Genomic DNA, 12,695 nt, shown 5'->3' with positions numbered 1-12,695 from the left:
GCTAGTTTGAAACCCTAAGAAAGAAATAATTATCAAATTGGTCATAGGCTTTTTCTCTTCTACTTTTTTAATAGGGTAAATTACATTGATTGGCCTTCTAATATTAAATTAATTTTTCATGCCTCTAATAAACCCACTTCAATGGGCTATATATAATTTTTAAATATATAATTATTTTTGAAATGTTGATGTATTTTTGTTGCTAATATTTTTTAACTTTTATATCCATGTTCATACTACTTGTATTAACATAAAATTTTTGTATACAGCAGGAAACACAGCTAGGATATATTTGTAGGATATATTTGTTGTAACAAATATATTTTGCCTTCATGTCAAATTATGACTTTTTCCCTTCCCTTAGCTATACTAGCCTAAAACTTAGTGATGGCATAGTATATATTTTTACTTATCCTTATATTTTCAGACTGTCCATGTCTTTGTATTTAAATTCATTGTGAACATTACATGGTTGGTTCTTTCCTTTTTACCCTGTGTAATTATCTCTACTTCTAATTGTTTAGTCAATGTACTGTTAAAGTAATTATTGATGAGTTTAAGGGTATTTTTTTGGTCCCATATATATTTTGTTTCTTTGTTCCTCCTTTCTTGCCTTCTCTTGGGCTGCATATCTTTTTAGCATTGCATGTTATCTCCCCTATTATATTTTTCCATTTTTAAGTGATTGCACAGAGGATTATGATTTGTATCCTTAACTGATCATATTCTACTTCAGTTGACATGAATTAACATCACACACGCTTACACACACACATATATACATATAACAGTATGTTTTAACAATATAATTATTTTTAATTTTTATTTTGTATTATTAGCATATTCATCATTACAAATTGTAACTTCTCTTTACGCACTTTACCTAACCAATCACTCACCAAACCCCCTCCCTCATTCCCCTGTCTCTCATATGGTTTTAGGTTTGTTCTCTCCTTCTGAAAGTTCAACTTATTGTTATGGTCTTTTGCTTTCTTTTTTTTTCTTCCTTCCTTCCTTCCTCTTTCTTAGCACCCAGTTATGTGAGTGAGAACGTGCACTATTTCTCTTTCCTTGTCTGGCCTATTTCACTTAATATAATTTTCTCCAGACTCAACCATGTTGCTGCAAATGGCAGAATTTCAATCTTTTTTATGGCTGAGTACTATTCCATTGTGTATGTAGACCACATTTTCCTTATGCAGTTGTCCGTCAATGGGCATTTAGGTTGGTTCCATATCTTGGCTATTGTATAGAGCTGTGATGAACATGGGGGTGCAGGTATCCCTCTGACATGATAATTTCCATTCCTTTGTATATATACCCAGTAGTGGGATTGCTGGATCATATGGTAGTTCTGCCTGTAGTTTTAGGTAACAGTGTAATTTCTTTTACCCCTTCTATCTTTTGCACTATTACAGGCATGCATCACTTAACAATGGGGATACATTCTAGCAATTTCACGGTTGTGGGAACCACATGAAGTTCTTCAAGATGACTAAAAATTTTAACTGTAAAAGGTGTAGTTTGATGTTCAGAATGTAGATTATTGAAAGGAATGAGGAGAAAGAGGACAAGCAAGAGAGGAGAGGAAGAGTTCGGTGAAAATGTCCTACACCATGGTGAAGACAAGCAGAGGAAGGAAGGGAAGGGAGTAAGGCTGGAGTGGGGGGAAGATTGAGGATAAAAATTTCTGGGCATTTTGCATCCATCCAGAGCCGGGAAAATAAAAGTGAGGTTGCTAGATGAGCCCTGAGGCCTCAGAACCCTTGACATTCCTTCTCCTGCCTCGGCTCCCAGGATCTGGCACACTGGCAGAATCCAGCCAGGATGAGGTAGAATATCTACAAACTCAGATGTGTCAGCACATCACAGCAAGCACTACTGTCCCTGAGCACTCAAGGAAACCAAACTGGAAGTCTTTCTGGGAAGTTTGTTTGGCACAGACATTTGGTATGTCACGTGCTTCCAGAATTTGGAATCAGGGACCATTTGTTGTGACATGGTCTTCCCTCCTCCTGATGGTACACTGCACTTTGATCAGATGCCCGAGGAAATCTTGAAGCTCCCTACCCTGCAGTCCACCCGGCTTGCTCAGAGCCTCCATTTCAATGAGAATGGCCTTGGAGTCACGCTGGATGAGGGCTCTGGGCGCTGTGCAGGGCAATCTCCTGCTTGTAGGTAAACCCCCTGCTGTGCAGGATCTGACGAGTCAGGATAAAGTATGCTGGTTTCCACTGCAGTGGCTGCATCTAGTCATAATAAAAACCTGATTAAGATTTCCTAGCATTGTATTTTTACATCTAATTTTTGATCAGAAATGTTTCAAACATTCCAAAAAGTATTTTTGTTACAATCTGGTGTGAGACTCTGACACTATTCAGGTCACTTATTCAGAAAAGCGGAAATGGACTTGGATAGAGAACCCCTTCTGTCCCCCTTACTCTTTCCACTGTGAAAACATCAGCCCCAATGCCTCTAAGGCAGAGTTCTTCCAGCTAAATGGAAATGTAGAGGTCACTCAGCTTATTTTCTCAAGGGAGACTTAGAATGCAGGTTCGTTAGCTACATATTATCTTTAGAATATTAGCTGACAGGTTTTAAAAGGGAAGAACATTTTAACTCACATTTTAAAGATTCACACACTCAAGAAGCCTTGCCCCTCTGAAGTGACCAAAGTCTCTAGGGAAGTCCTGGATCCACTTCATCTCCAATAATCTCTGTTGTAGGAGCTGATTTGATCCAGACGAGAAAAGTCTTAAGGAAGACCAGATCCCCTTTCCAAGTCAGTGTTTATGGAGCATAAACTCCAGGGAGACTCCAAACTACCTCTGGGTAAACTTAGAAAGAACATGTGAAACACCTAGTTCTCACTGCAGGAAGTAAAAGCACATGAAGGAAACACGACCAAGAACAGAACAGCTCAGGATATTTTATACAGTGGTGGCTGAAGGAGGGCAGGGCCACATGGCACAGCTGGTGGGAGCTCAGCGTTGCAGGAGGCAGGTGCACAGCAATGCACCTGGAGGGACAGGGATGGACCCTGCCCCCTGCTCTTGGCCAGTGCCTCCCACCAGTGCCTCCCACTGGCCAAACCCAGCCTGGAGCAGAGGGCAAGGGAGTGAGGATTCCACGAGGATCAGCCACTTGGGCCGCTGGATGGAGGGGTCCAGAGAGGATCTGAAGGCGGAAATGGAAGATCAGTAGTGTGAGAATAAACACACAACCCTGGTCAGTCATGCACTTTTTCTAAGAGAACAGTGAAATGCGGTGTTGTTTTGTTGGGTTTCATTTTACTTTGGTTGAGGAAAGTCAGAGGACCTACGTGGAGGGAGGGGAAGTGGAAACCAACTTCAATGAGTGTGTCATTGCACGATGAAGGGCACAGCTTGAGCATCAGAGAGCGGCACCGATTGTGGCTGGGCAGAGGTGTGACTGGAAATCAGGTGGATGGACTGAGAAAGAAGAGGTGAAGAGCTTGCGGCTGGATGTTGCACATAGTGTGACCTCACAAACAACTGGAAACCCGGCCAGTACTCATCACTTTCTACCTGCATGGGTGGCCAGTGGGACAGTGGAGGGAAGAAGGGAGCCTGGAGGGAAGAACTGGATGACATTCTCCCAAGCCGTACATTGTACACGTCTCCCCAGCCATCACTAGGCCATGAGCATTCCCCAGTACTCCAGGATAAACCAAATCACTTGTGCGCACCTTTAGATCTACAGGCACTGGAATCGCTCCTCTCAGTAGCAACGTCAGTTTAAAATGGTAAACTAAACATTTACTTTGTTAGGCTTATGCTCATTATATCCCAGCCCCATTCATGGTCCAATCCCCCCCACCCCCCGATATCTGAGGAACTAGAGAAGACTCTACAAGGGAGTTCACAGGAATCTGATGTAAATATATGGAGGGGAGAGAGAAATAGCCACTGAAATCACTGGAATTGTAATAAAACTGTTAGGAGTACATTAAATGGGTTAGCTGGTGAGACTAGAAATTTGAGAATGTTTCCCCAGTATAAGGAAGACCTTGAGACTCTCTGAGTTCTTTGAAATAGTTTAACTAGTGCCTATGGATATCAGGAAAAAAAATCTTCAACTTTTAAGTCTTTTTTCCCATCTTCTGGAGAGAATTAAGAAGTGTCAGTGTCATCCCAGTGGTGGACAAAGGAATAAAATAGGGGTAAGAAGCACAGGACCCCTAACTGTGTTCACATCACTGACACTACTGTGATGATCTCATCACTAGGACAATGCTGGGGGTGGGAAGAGCAAATGACAGTTGTCTCCTTCTTCTAGAGAAATGTTTAAAAGCTCTGGTCTTAAGGCCGTGGGGAGTAAATACAATTCCTTATTCAATACAGGATTAAGACTGTAGATATTAGCCTTCTGGTATGCATGAATTTCTGTCCCTAATGTATCTTAACAGCTTTACCTTCTCCAGGTAGCAGATCTCTCCCATAAGTGCATAAGCTATATCCACATTTATTTTCAAGAACATCAGACAGAATCTGGTGAACGAAGTATTCTGCAGGACTGGCGGCCTCTGGACTATGTTTGTCATTCGTGGGTAGAAAACATAAGCATCATAGATCTTTCCATCTGAAGATGAAAACAAGAAGTACCACTTCATTACTTGGTTCTAAAAATTCTCGTTTGACTCAGTAGACATTCCTCACCAAGTTTTATGTTTGTTGGTCTATGTATCTCATCCTCCAGAATATTCTAGAATCGAGAATCGATGACAGAATCCACTGCCACAAAACCCAATCAGAAAAAATAACATTCTCCATCCCAATGTTTTCCTCCTTTTTACTGCTTCAGACTGAATAATAAGGAATGGACAAGAGCATGTCCAGTGTAGTTCAAAGCATATCATCCACCTTGATTAATAATCTACTGGTAAGTATTTATGGTCATAGGAAGGGGCCTTCTCCTACAGACCTGTTTCATCTTTCGTTTGTCCCATATTTGCCCTGAGGAAGTAAAATGTTAAAAGCTAATAGTGGCAAGAAAGTAGAAGTTTTTAAGGTTCTGAATTTCCCACAAATCAAATTAGCTCCTACTTGAATTGACCATACAGAAAAGCTAATGAATATATGTCTCCAAATGAAAGAATGGTGTTCATATTTAGGAGACAGAACTGTCTTCTTGCATGTTTAGAATGTCTATGAGCATAGGTAAGATTATTTATGGAACAGGGTTTCAGGGGAAATATACCTGCATTCTGATGGACGTTTCCAACTTGTTCACATCTAGAAAACAGAAGTAATATTTTTACTGTGTTTAATTTCATAAAGTCTTACTAACATGTATTTCCCAAAATATTTAAACTGTTCTGGGTTTGGGGCACATTCTGTTATTGGGGATTTAGTAGAAACAGCAGTCCTATTGAGGAGGAAGTTTGAGCTGTTGAGATGAATCTCAGAACCACAAGGAGCTTCACAGCACAATGAAAAATGGTCTCTGATTATACTAAAACAACAACAACAACAAAAAAAACCACACATAATATGTTAGTAAACAAAATGGAATCTAGGTTTAACAGCATAGCTCTTAAGAGATTAATAGACAGGTAACCAACAGTCATTATGAGACTTTTTCTTTTGAAGAAAAACTTGAAACTTTCCACTTACCATGCCTCGTTTTGTAAGGTCTAGCCATGTCTCTCTAGAGTAGAATAACATCAATCTAAAACACTTTCAGGATTATCACGAAGACACTGATTAGAAGTAACAATATGCTACATCCTGCAACTATGCTTTGATGATCAACCATGCAAAAGACAGGAGGAGGAGAAAAACGATCATTACTATTTCTAAAACAAGATCAAATAAACAAATACATGGATGCTGGCCTCCATGGGGAGTACAGAAGATTCACACAGACGATATCCACTTGGAATTTTCATGGCTGCTCTAAGAATTAGTAAATTAGTGTTTATTGAGCCCCTACTCTGTACAAAGCACCAGGCTAGGCACTGTAGGGGATTCTCAAGATGAAAAGAGACATAGAGATCATGTAAACAAGTAAGATAGAAGGTTAAAGCATGATTTTAGCTGGCAGTGGCTTTTAGAAGAACTCACTCCACGCTGGACTGACTGGGCAAGGAAGGCTTCCTGCAGGAGGGGGCTCCTGAAGGCCGGGGAAGGTTCTGAGAGATGTGGAAGAGGAAATGCCCTCCTGGGGAGAAAACACTGTGAGCCCTGTGCGGGGATGCGAGTGTTTTCTCAGAAAGTGGAGTAACTCAGTTTGGGGAAATAGTGAGAAATATGATGAGAAAGTAGGTCAGGGCTAAGTTCTGACCTACCTTTCTAATCTTCCAGCTAGGATATTTCGCCTTATCCTGAAGATCACAGGAGCCACAGAAGAGTGCTGAGTGGGGTGTTAACAATGAAAGTGGTTCTCGTGCAAGGTTAATCTGATGGTAGTGGAAGGTTTGCTTCTACGAAGAGAGACCACAGGCACTTGGGGTATGATGGGCTGCAGTACTTGCAGTGTGAGAAAAGAGGAGGGTTCGAAGTCACGTCATAATGGAAACGAAAGAACAAGCCTGGTGTTGGGGACATTAAGGAGAAAGAATCAACAGGTCTGGGGAACTTGCTGCCTCTGAGGGGTGGTGACATTGGAAAGAAGGAAGAAGGAAGTTTCTGGAGCATGTTTGATGGAGAAGTCAGATTTCTGGACTCGTGGTCCTACACACACCCCTGACTTCTCTTCTGGTGAACATTACATAGCCATCCTTAAGCTTTATCCTGGTACGCCTTCACAGAATGCATATGCAACATGGTTTCTGTCTTCAAGGACGTGCAACAGGTATGTACACATTGAACATAAGAACTGTGACCATTGGGCCGAGCCCGTGGCGCACTCGGGAGAGTGCGGCGCTGGGAGTGCGGCGTCGCTCCCGCCGCGGTTCGGATCCTATATAGGACTGGCTGGTGCACTCACTGGCTGAGTGCCGGTCACGAAAAAGACAAAAGAAAAAAAAAAAAAGAACTGTGACCATTCATAATAATACTGTCGGCTGTTGTGAGTTTACTTTCCTCCTTAGAATTGTCAGCTACCTTAGAAACAGTCCCACTGAATGACGAATGTAAGAAGAATCTCAGATGAGAGTTGGTTCTTTTTCATATTCATCGTGAGTTTCAATGTCTGGGCTCCCAGTTTGGACACAGAGAATCCCTGGCTCGTATTCACAAATTCTTCCACCACCTGTAATAATTCATCAGCTCTCTGAGTAGCCAGCACTGTGAAATCAAGAATGATCAAGGTGAAGGTATTCAAACTGGAGGGAAACGGAAATGTGGCAGAGTCCGCACTGTCAACAGTTTAAATGAAGGTGATCTAAGATGTTAAAGGAAGTTGAGGTTCAGTTTCTTCCTAAGTGTGAATAATTTTATAAATGTATAGGTAATTCTTGTATATGATGACTAAATACTAAGTACTTCCTGTAAGTGTTCATAAATAGAAAAAAAGCTGCCTGCATGTAAATCCTGGCTCTCTAACTGTAGTACTTAGCAAGTTAATCAATTCTCTCTGCCTTAGTCTCCTTGTCTATAAAATTAGATGAGAGTAACAGACTCTCCCTCTCGGAGTGCTGAGAAAATTTAAATTAAAAATAGACAGGGGCTGGGACATAGGAAACCGTGAATAAATGTGTACTATTATTATTAGCATCAAATATTTATTTAATAATATTTAATAAAATGGGGACATGGGCTTTTAAAGGTTTTGCTTGTTAAATTCAAGAAATGCTGTAATTTCAGAAATAAAGGAATTCATCCTGTTAATTCAACAGCAGTAGCAACAATTTTTGTTTAATTTATACAGCTGAAACAGTGTAACCATGTTGGTTTGAAGAAAAACAAGTGAGATACAAATAGACTAAAAGGAAAAAAATCACCAAATACATGTAACACAAAAACAATTCCAATACACAGGTAACCAGAGAATATGCATAGGTGATAACAGGTAAGCCAGGCTGCAAGGAGGAGCAGCAGGAGTGGTGCCGGTGGTGGGGGGGCTAGATGGCTTCCCCTGTCCTCTCGGACCCACCATGCCCACCACCACCCCAAGTGTGGCCCTAACGTAACTCCGTGATGCAGTCCACAGCCATCACGGGATAGGGTAATTATCACTGGCAGAAACTTAAAATCATGCATAAGAGTCATGACTCTGTTTGTTTTATAAAAACTTACAAATCAGGGGTTAAAGTCGAAATTAAAAGAAGAAAAATCCCAGGCACCACCTCAGGCAGAGACCTACTACAGCCATGTCGATCTCTCATCTCAGTCCTTTCTCACCATGTTGTGCCTCAGAATGCTTATCCAGATGAATCTGGGCCATACCCCATGGATGGGGACGAACTCAGAGTTTGACTCTTTCTTTGGCTATTTCACAAACACATTCAATCATTTCTACATAGTTGTTCAGCCACCAAGGGAGAGACAAGGGAAAAAAATATATTTTTCTCTCCAACCTTTTCTATGGGATCAAATGCTTCATCTAACAAACAGGACATCTGTGTCTGGAAATGCAAAGAACAAGCGAGGAAATTGACACGTACTCAGGAACAAAATGCTTCTAAAACTATTTTCTGGGACAACATTGCATGCAGAGACACAGCAGGGGAGTGGGGGAGAATCAGTCCGCTCCTGACGGAGGAGCATGTCATCACTGGGTGTGTTTGACGTGGTCTGGGTATGGTGGTAATAAAAAGCACAATGACTTGCAGATGGTTTTATTACTGTTTTGAATCCTCTATAGACAATGTATCCCATTGTTGTCTGCACCCAGGAGGGATCACTCTCTAGCAATCTTTCCGTCCTGCTTTGGTTATTTGTGATACCACCTATTTTTTGTGAAAGAGAATGTTACATTTTGGAAGAGTATGCACTGGGCCCTCCATATCCAGGGGTTTCCCATCCACGGGCTTCCCATCTGTGAAGTTAAACCCACCTGCAGATATGCAGGGTCCACTATATGCAGTGTCTGATATTAATTCATTGAAGATTAGTCAGTTTCATATTGTCATATTTTATTGTGTCAAATTATGACATCATTAAAAGCATGCTAGATTTGGATAAAACTACAGAGAATCTATAAACAATTTGGCTTTCTAGTTCATGGGGAAAGTAATTCAATTTACCAAACATAAATATAAAATAACATTTTGTTTATAATTAAGCCTTACAGCTAGAGAAGTACAAATGCACAAGGCATATTTTTGTTGATAACTTTGTTGTGCATTCATTCATTCACTCAACAAATATTTATTGAGCACAGGCCAGGCGTCAGACACTGCACTACAGACTAAGAACACAAGGATGGGTCAGATGCCATCCCTGCCCTCATGGAGCTTACAGTCATGGTGAGCAGACCGTCAAATGGATTTTTGTAAGACAGTGTGCTGAGTGCAACGACAGAGACAGGATGCTACACAGTACATGGAAGGTGTGTGTACCCCAAACTGGTGGTCAGGGAAGGCTTCCTGGAAAAGGTGGTGCCTGAATTGCAGGTTGAATAACAAATACAATGAAGAAATGGGCAGAGCTACCAGACTTTCCATGAGTTCCCCCTAAATTGAAAACTTTATAAAGTTTAACAATTATAATGCCTGTCATCATAAAGGAGAATCTAAGATTTTCTCACCGCAACGGGCAGTAGTTACAGACTGTATGTCCCCTTTCTGTCCACTTTGCCATCCTCACTAACAAAACGTGTGTTCATTATGACAAAACAAAATATATAAAAGAGAACATGTTTATAGTATGTCATAAAAGGGAATAAAAGAACACGTTCACAGTTTACTGTTGGAGTGGTTTTTTTGTTTGCTTATTTTAGTTTTGTTTTTTCACATACAGTGGAACAAAGTAGCCAGCGAACTTATGAAGCAGGAGGATGACCAAGGACACAGGTGAGTGTTGAAGGGGAAGCGACAGAGGGGGGGAGGGGGTGTGTGACGCTGTAGGGAGGCTTCCTGGGAAACAGAAACACTCTAAGGCCAGAGCTCACATAGGCAGGGTCCTCAAGAGGGGAGCACATTTTATGAGACAGGCCACTGCCATTGTCTTCACGGATCCCCGGAAGCAAACTTCAACACTTTGTTCTCTAAGAAAATGATCTCAGCTTGCAGCTGGTACAGCCGACTCAGGTGACCCAAGTCTCAGAAACTCTCCTTACTTGGGTTTGTCCTGCTTAGTCTGAGGGGGTGCCGTCTCACGCCATGCAGATTCAGGGCCACACAGTCACACTTCAGCGATAAATCCGCCTCCTTCATATCGGCTATTCTCAGAACCGTGTGTAGACACGTCATCTCATTGCTAGAACTGAGACAGCAACACGTTACTTTAATGCTTTGCAGGTGCAAATTGTGTGGGAGCGGAAGGGGATGTTTCAACTTCAGTCTACACGTACCTTTGATTTTGCCCTTCTTCCTTGTGAATTCTTGCTTCACCGAAGTCCCTGACCTTGCTTCTGTTAACCTGCCACAGGACAGCCGCCAAGAACTGAGTGCCTTTCCCAAAGCAAGCAGAGCAAACAATGGTTGCTGCTTTTCCTAGATGGGGAAATAATAAACAAAAATCACCAATAAAATGAAATTCTGCAAGTAGTACTTAGTTTCATTTGGTGTGGAAAAACTTGTTGACCTCCCACCTGCAGGGGGACTAGGGAGGCAAACGACTCTGGCTTCCCCAACCCCACATCTTAATGTGGGATTTCCCTTTCCTAGAAATTGGGGTTTCTATTTCGCTGCTCTCCTCCACGCTTTTCTCCTCCTGCCGAATTCTCTTCATCTCTCCATAAGCTACCTGTGGAGTAGCCAGGGCCTGGCTACTATCCCAGCGCCTCAGCTTCCTCCGTCCCAACTCCCTGAACTTGAGACTCCTTCTTTCAGAACTGAGAGCCTAATGGCAGCTTTTGTGCCTGGGGCAAGCATTCAACTGTCCCTCACTGAGCTGAACGCTTCGTTCCTGTCAGGAGCCGTGTGAAGAATCAGGCATCTGAGGAGGGAAGAGGAACTTGGAGTCTCTGGGGAGGTGGCAGTGTTGTAAAGAAATGATCAGAACACAAGGTGTTCTCGTGCTGTCACAGGAAGACTAACGGAGTGGCATGGGGACACAGAGGGAGTGACTGCAGGGAGCGTGGCTGTCACGCAGCACATGGCACATGGTGCCTGGACTTGATCCGATGGAGGCTCTGATCGTGCTCTCTGGCAGGGAAGGAGGTGGTGTGGGTGGGATGTCACGGAGGAGGTGACATTTGAGCTTAGTCTGGAGAGAGGAGGAGGGGGAACAGCAGGGGCAAAAGTAGGGAAGAATGTGGACGGTGCCATGAGTGAACCGGGGGGCAGCGACTGTGGAAGGTTCATGCTGCAGGTGAGCCGTGAGGGAGGGTCGTGAGGGGACTTGCTTTATGTGTCCAGAACTTTGAATTGTGTCCCACTCCTAGTGGCAAGCGGGAAAGGCAGACATGGAAAGAGCCAGAGAGTCCAGATTCTCGCCCTTCTTCTATCACGTATTATCCATGACCTCAGTCATGTCCTGGAGCGTCTTTGAGTCTAAGTTTCCTAAAGAGTAAATGAAAACATCCACCTCCTAGATAAAAGTGAGAACAAAACGAGATGCAGGCGGGGAGGCCCCCGAGTGACCCGGTGCAGTACAAATGGACACGCCACATGCCACTGTGGAGTGGCCCCAAAGTTAGCAAGTGTCTACAGCAGGTGCTTCCACCAGTGGCAGCTCACTTAATCCCCAAGGTCCCCTGTGCCAAATGCCTGACCCCCACTAGGACAATTCAGACCTCGGGTCACACAGAAGGATTTTCCAGGTAAAGGTTATGGCAATCTTAAAGGTTTCTTATCGATTTCTACTTCCCTTGTTTCATTGTGTGGAGGGGCTATAATTACTGGAAACAGAAAAGCCTTGCTCATCTTAAAGACAAAAACAAGTTCAAAATATCAGGAAAGCACCGGGTAGTCATCAATATAAAGCTTGTATTTTCATATTTTTATTTTATTTCACGGGAAGTTTCTCAAAATGTTTTGACAATAACCCATGGCAACACACACACAGACACACACACACACACACACACACACACACACACACACACACGAGAAACAAAAAACATTTAAATAATACTTTCTCTTACTCTCTATGTTGCTGTTTGATATTTTCCATTCTCTTCTGTGTCATTAAAGCAAATGCTGGTCCAACCCATTAAGTGAATTGCATGAACTCGTAATTGTTAGAAAACCACGATTCCACAGAATAAGCCTAAAACTACAGGCAAGAAGATTTCAAAAGGCCCATGAAAATGATAAATGTGTGAGGCCACAGTCCCCACCGCTGAGGCCCCCTCTCAGCACGAGAGGTGTTTTCCTCTTGGAGAATTGTACTTCCTGTGGCCACTGAGGCTGAGCAGCAGAGAACATGGGCTTCTGGAGCGTGGCCATACGCCTGCACCCGTGGACGCTCTTTCGTTTCAGGATAGTGTGATTAAGGACCAACGCAGGGGCTGATGTTAAACAGGGAGAGGCACTAATAGAGTGTGGTCTGCTAATGCTTATTTTGTAGCGATGCAGCATTGAAAACTCTCAGACAGAAAAACTTTTCTCCCATATTGCTATGCCCTAAGAAAATTGCCACGTGCAAAGATGCTACGTCATCTACGTGTATACAGCAAGCTGT

At 42.6% G+C, this 12,695-nt stretch overlaps 1 pseudogene; it reads right to left on the bottom strand.

Moving 5' to 3' along the window:
• Positions 1-1,878: 1,878 nt before the first annotated feature.
• Positions 1,879-12,460, bottom strand: LOC134370670 (interleukin-1 receptor-like 1; annotated as a pseudogene).
• Positions 12,461-12,695: the final 235 nt, after the last annotated feature.

Source organism: Cynocephalus volans, chromosome 2 (assembly GCF_027409185.1).
Source record: "Cynocephalus volans isolate mCynVol1 chromosome 2, mCynVol1.pri, whole genome shotgun sequence".
Taxonomy (NCBI): Eukaryota; Metazoa; Chordata; class Mammalia; order Dermoptera; family Cynocephalidae; genus Cynocephalus; species Cynocephalus volans.
Note: the sequence above shows the minus strand (reverse complement) of the source record. Positions and strands in the feature narration are given on the sequence as shown.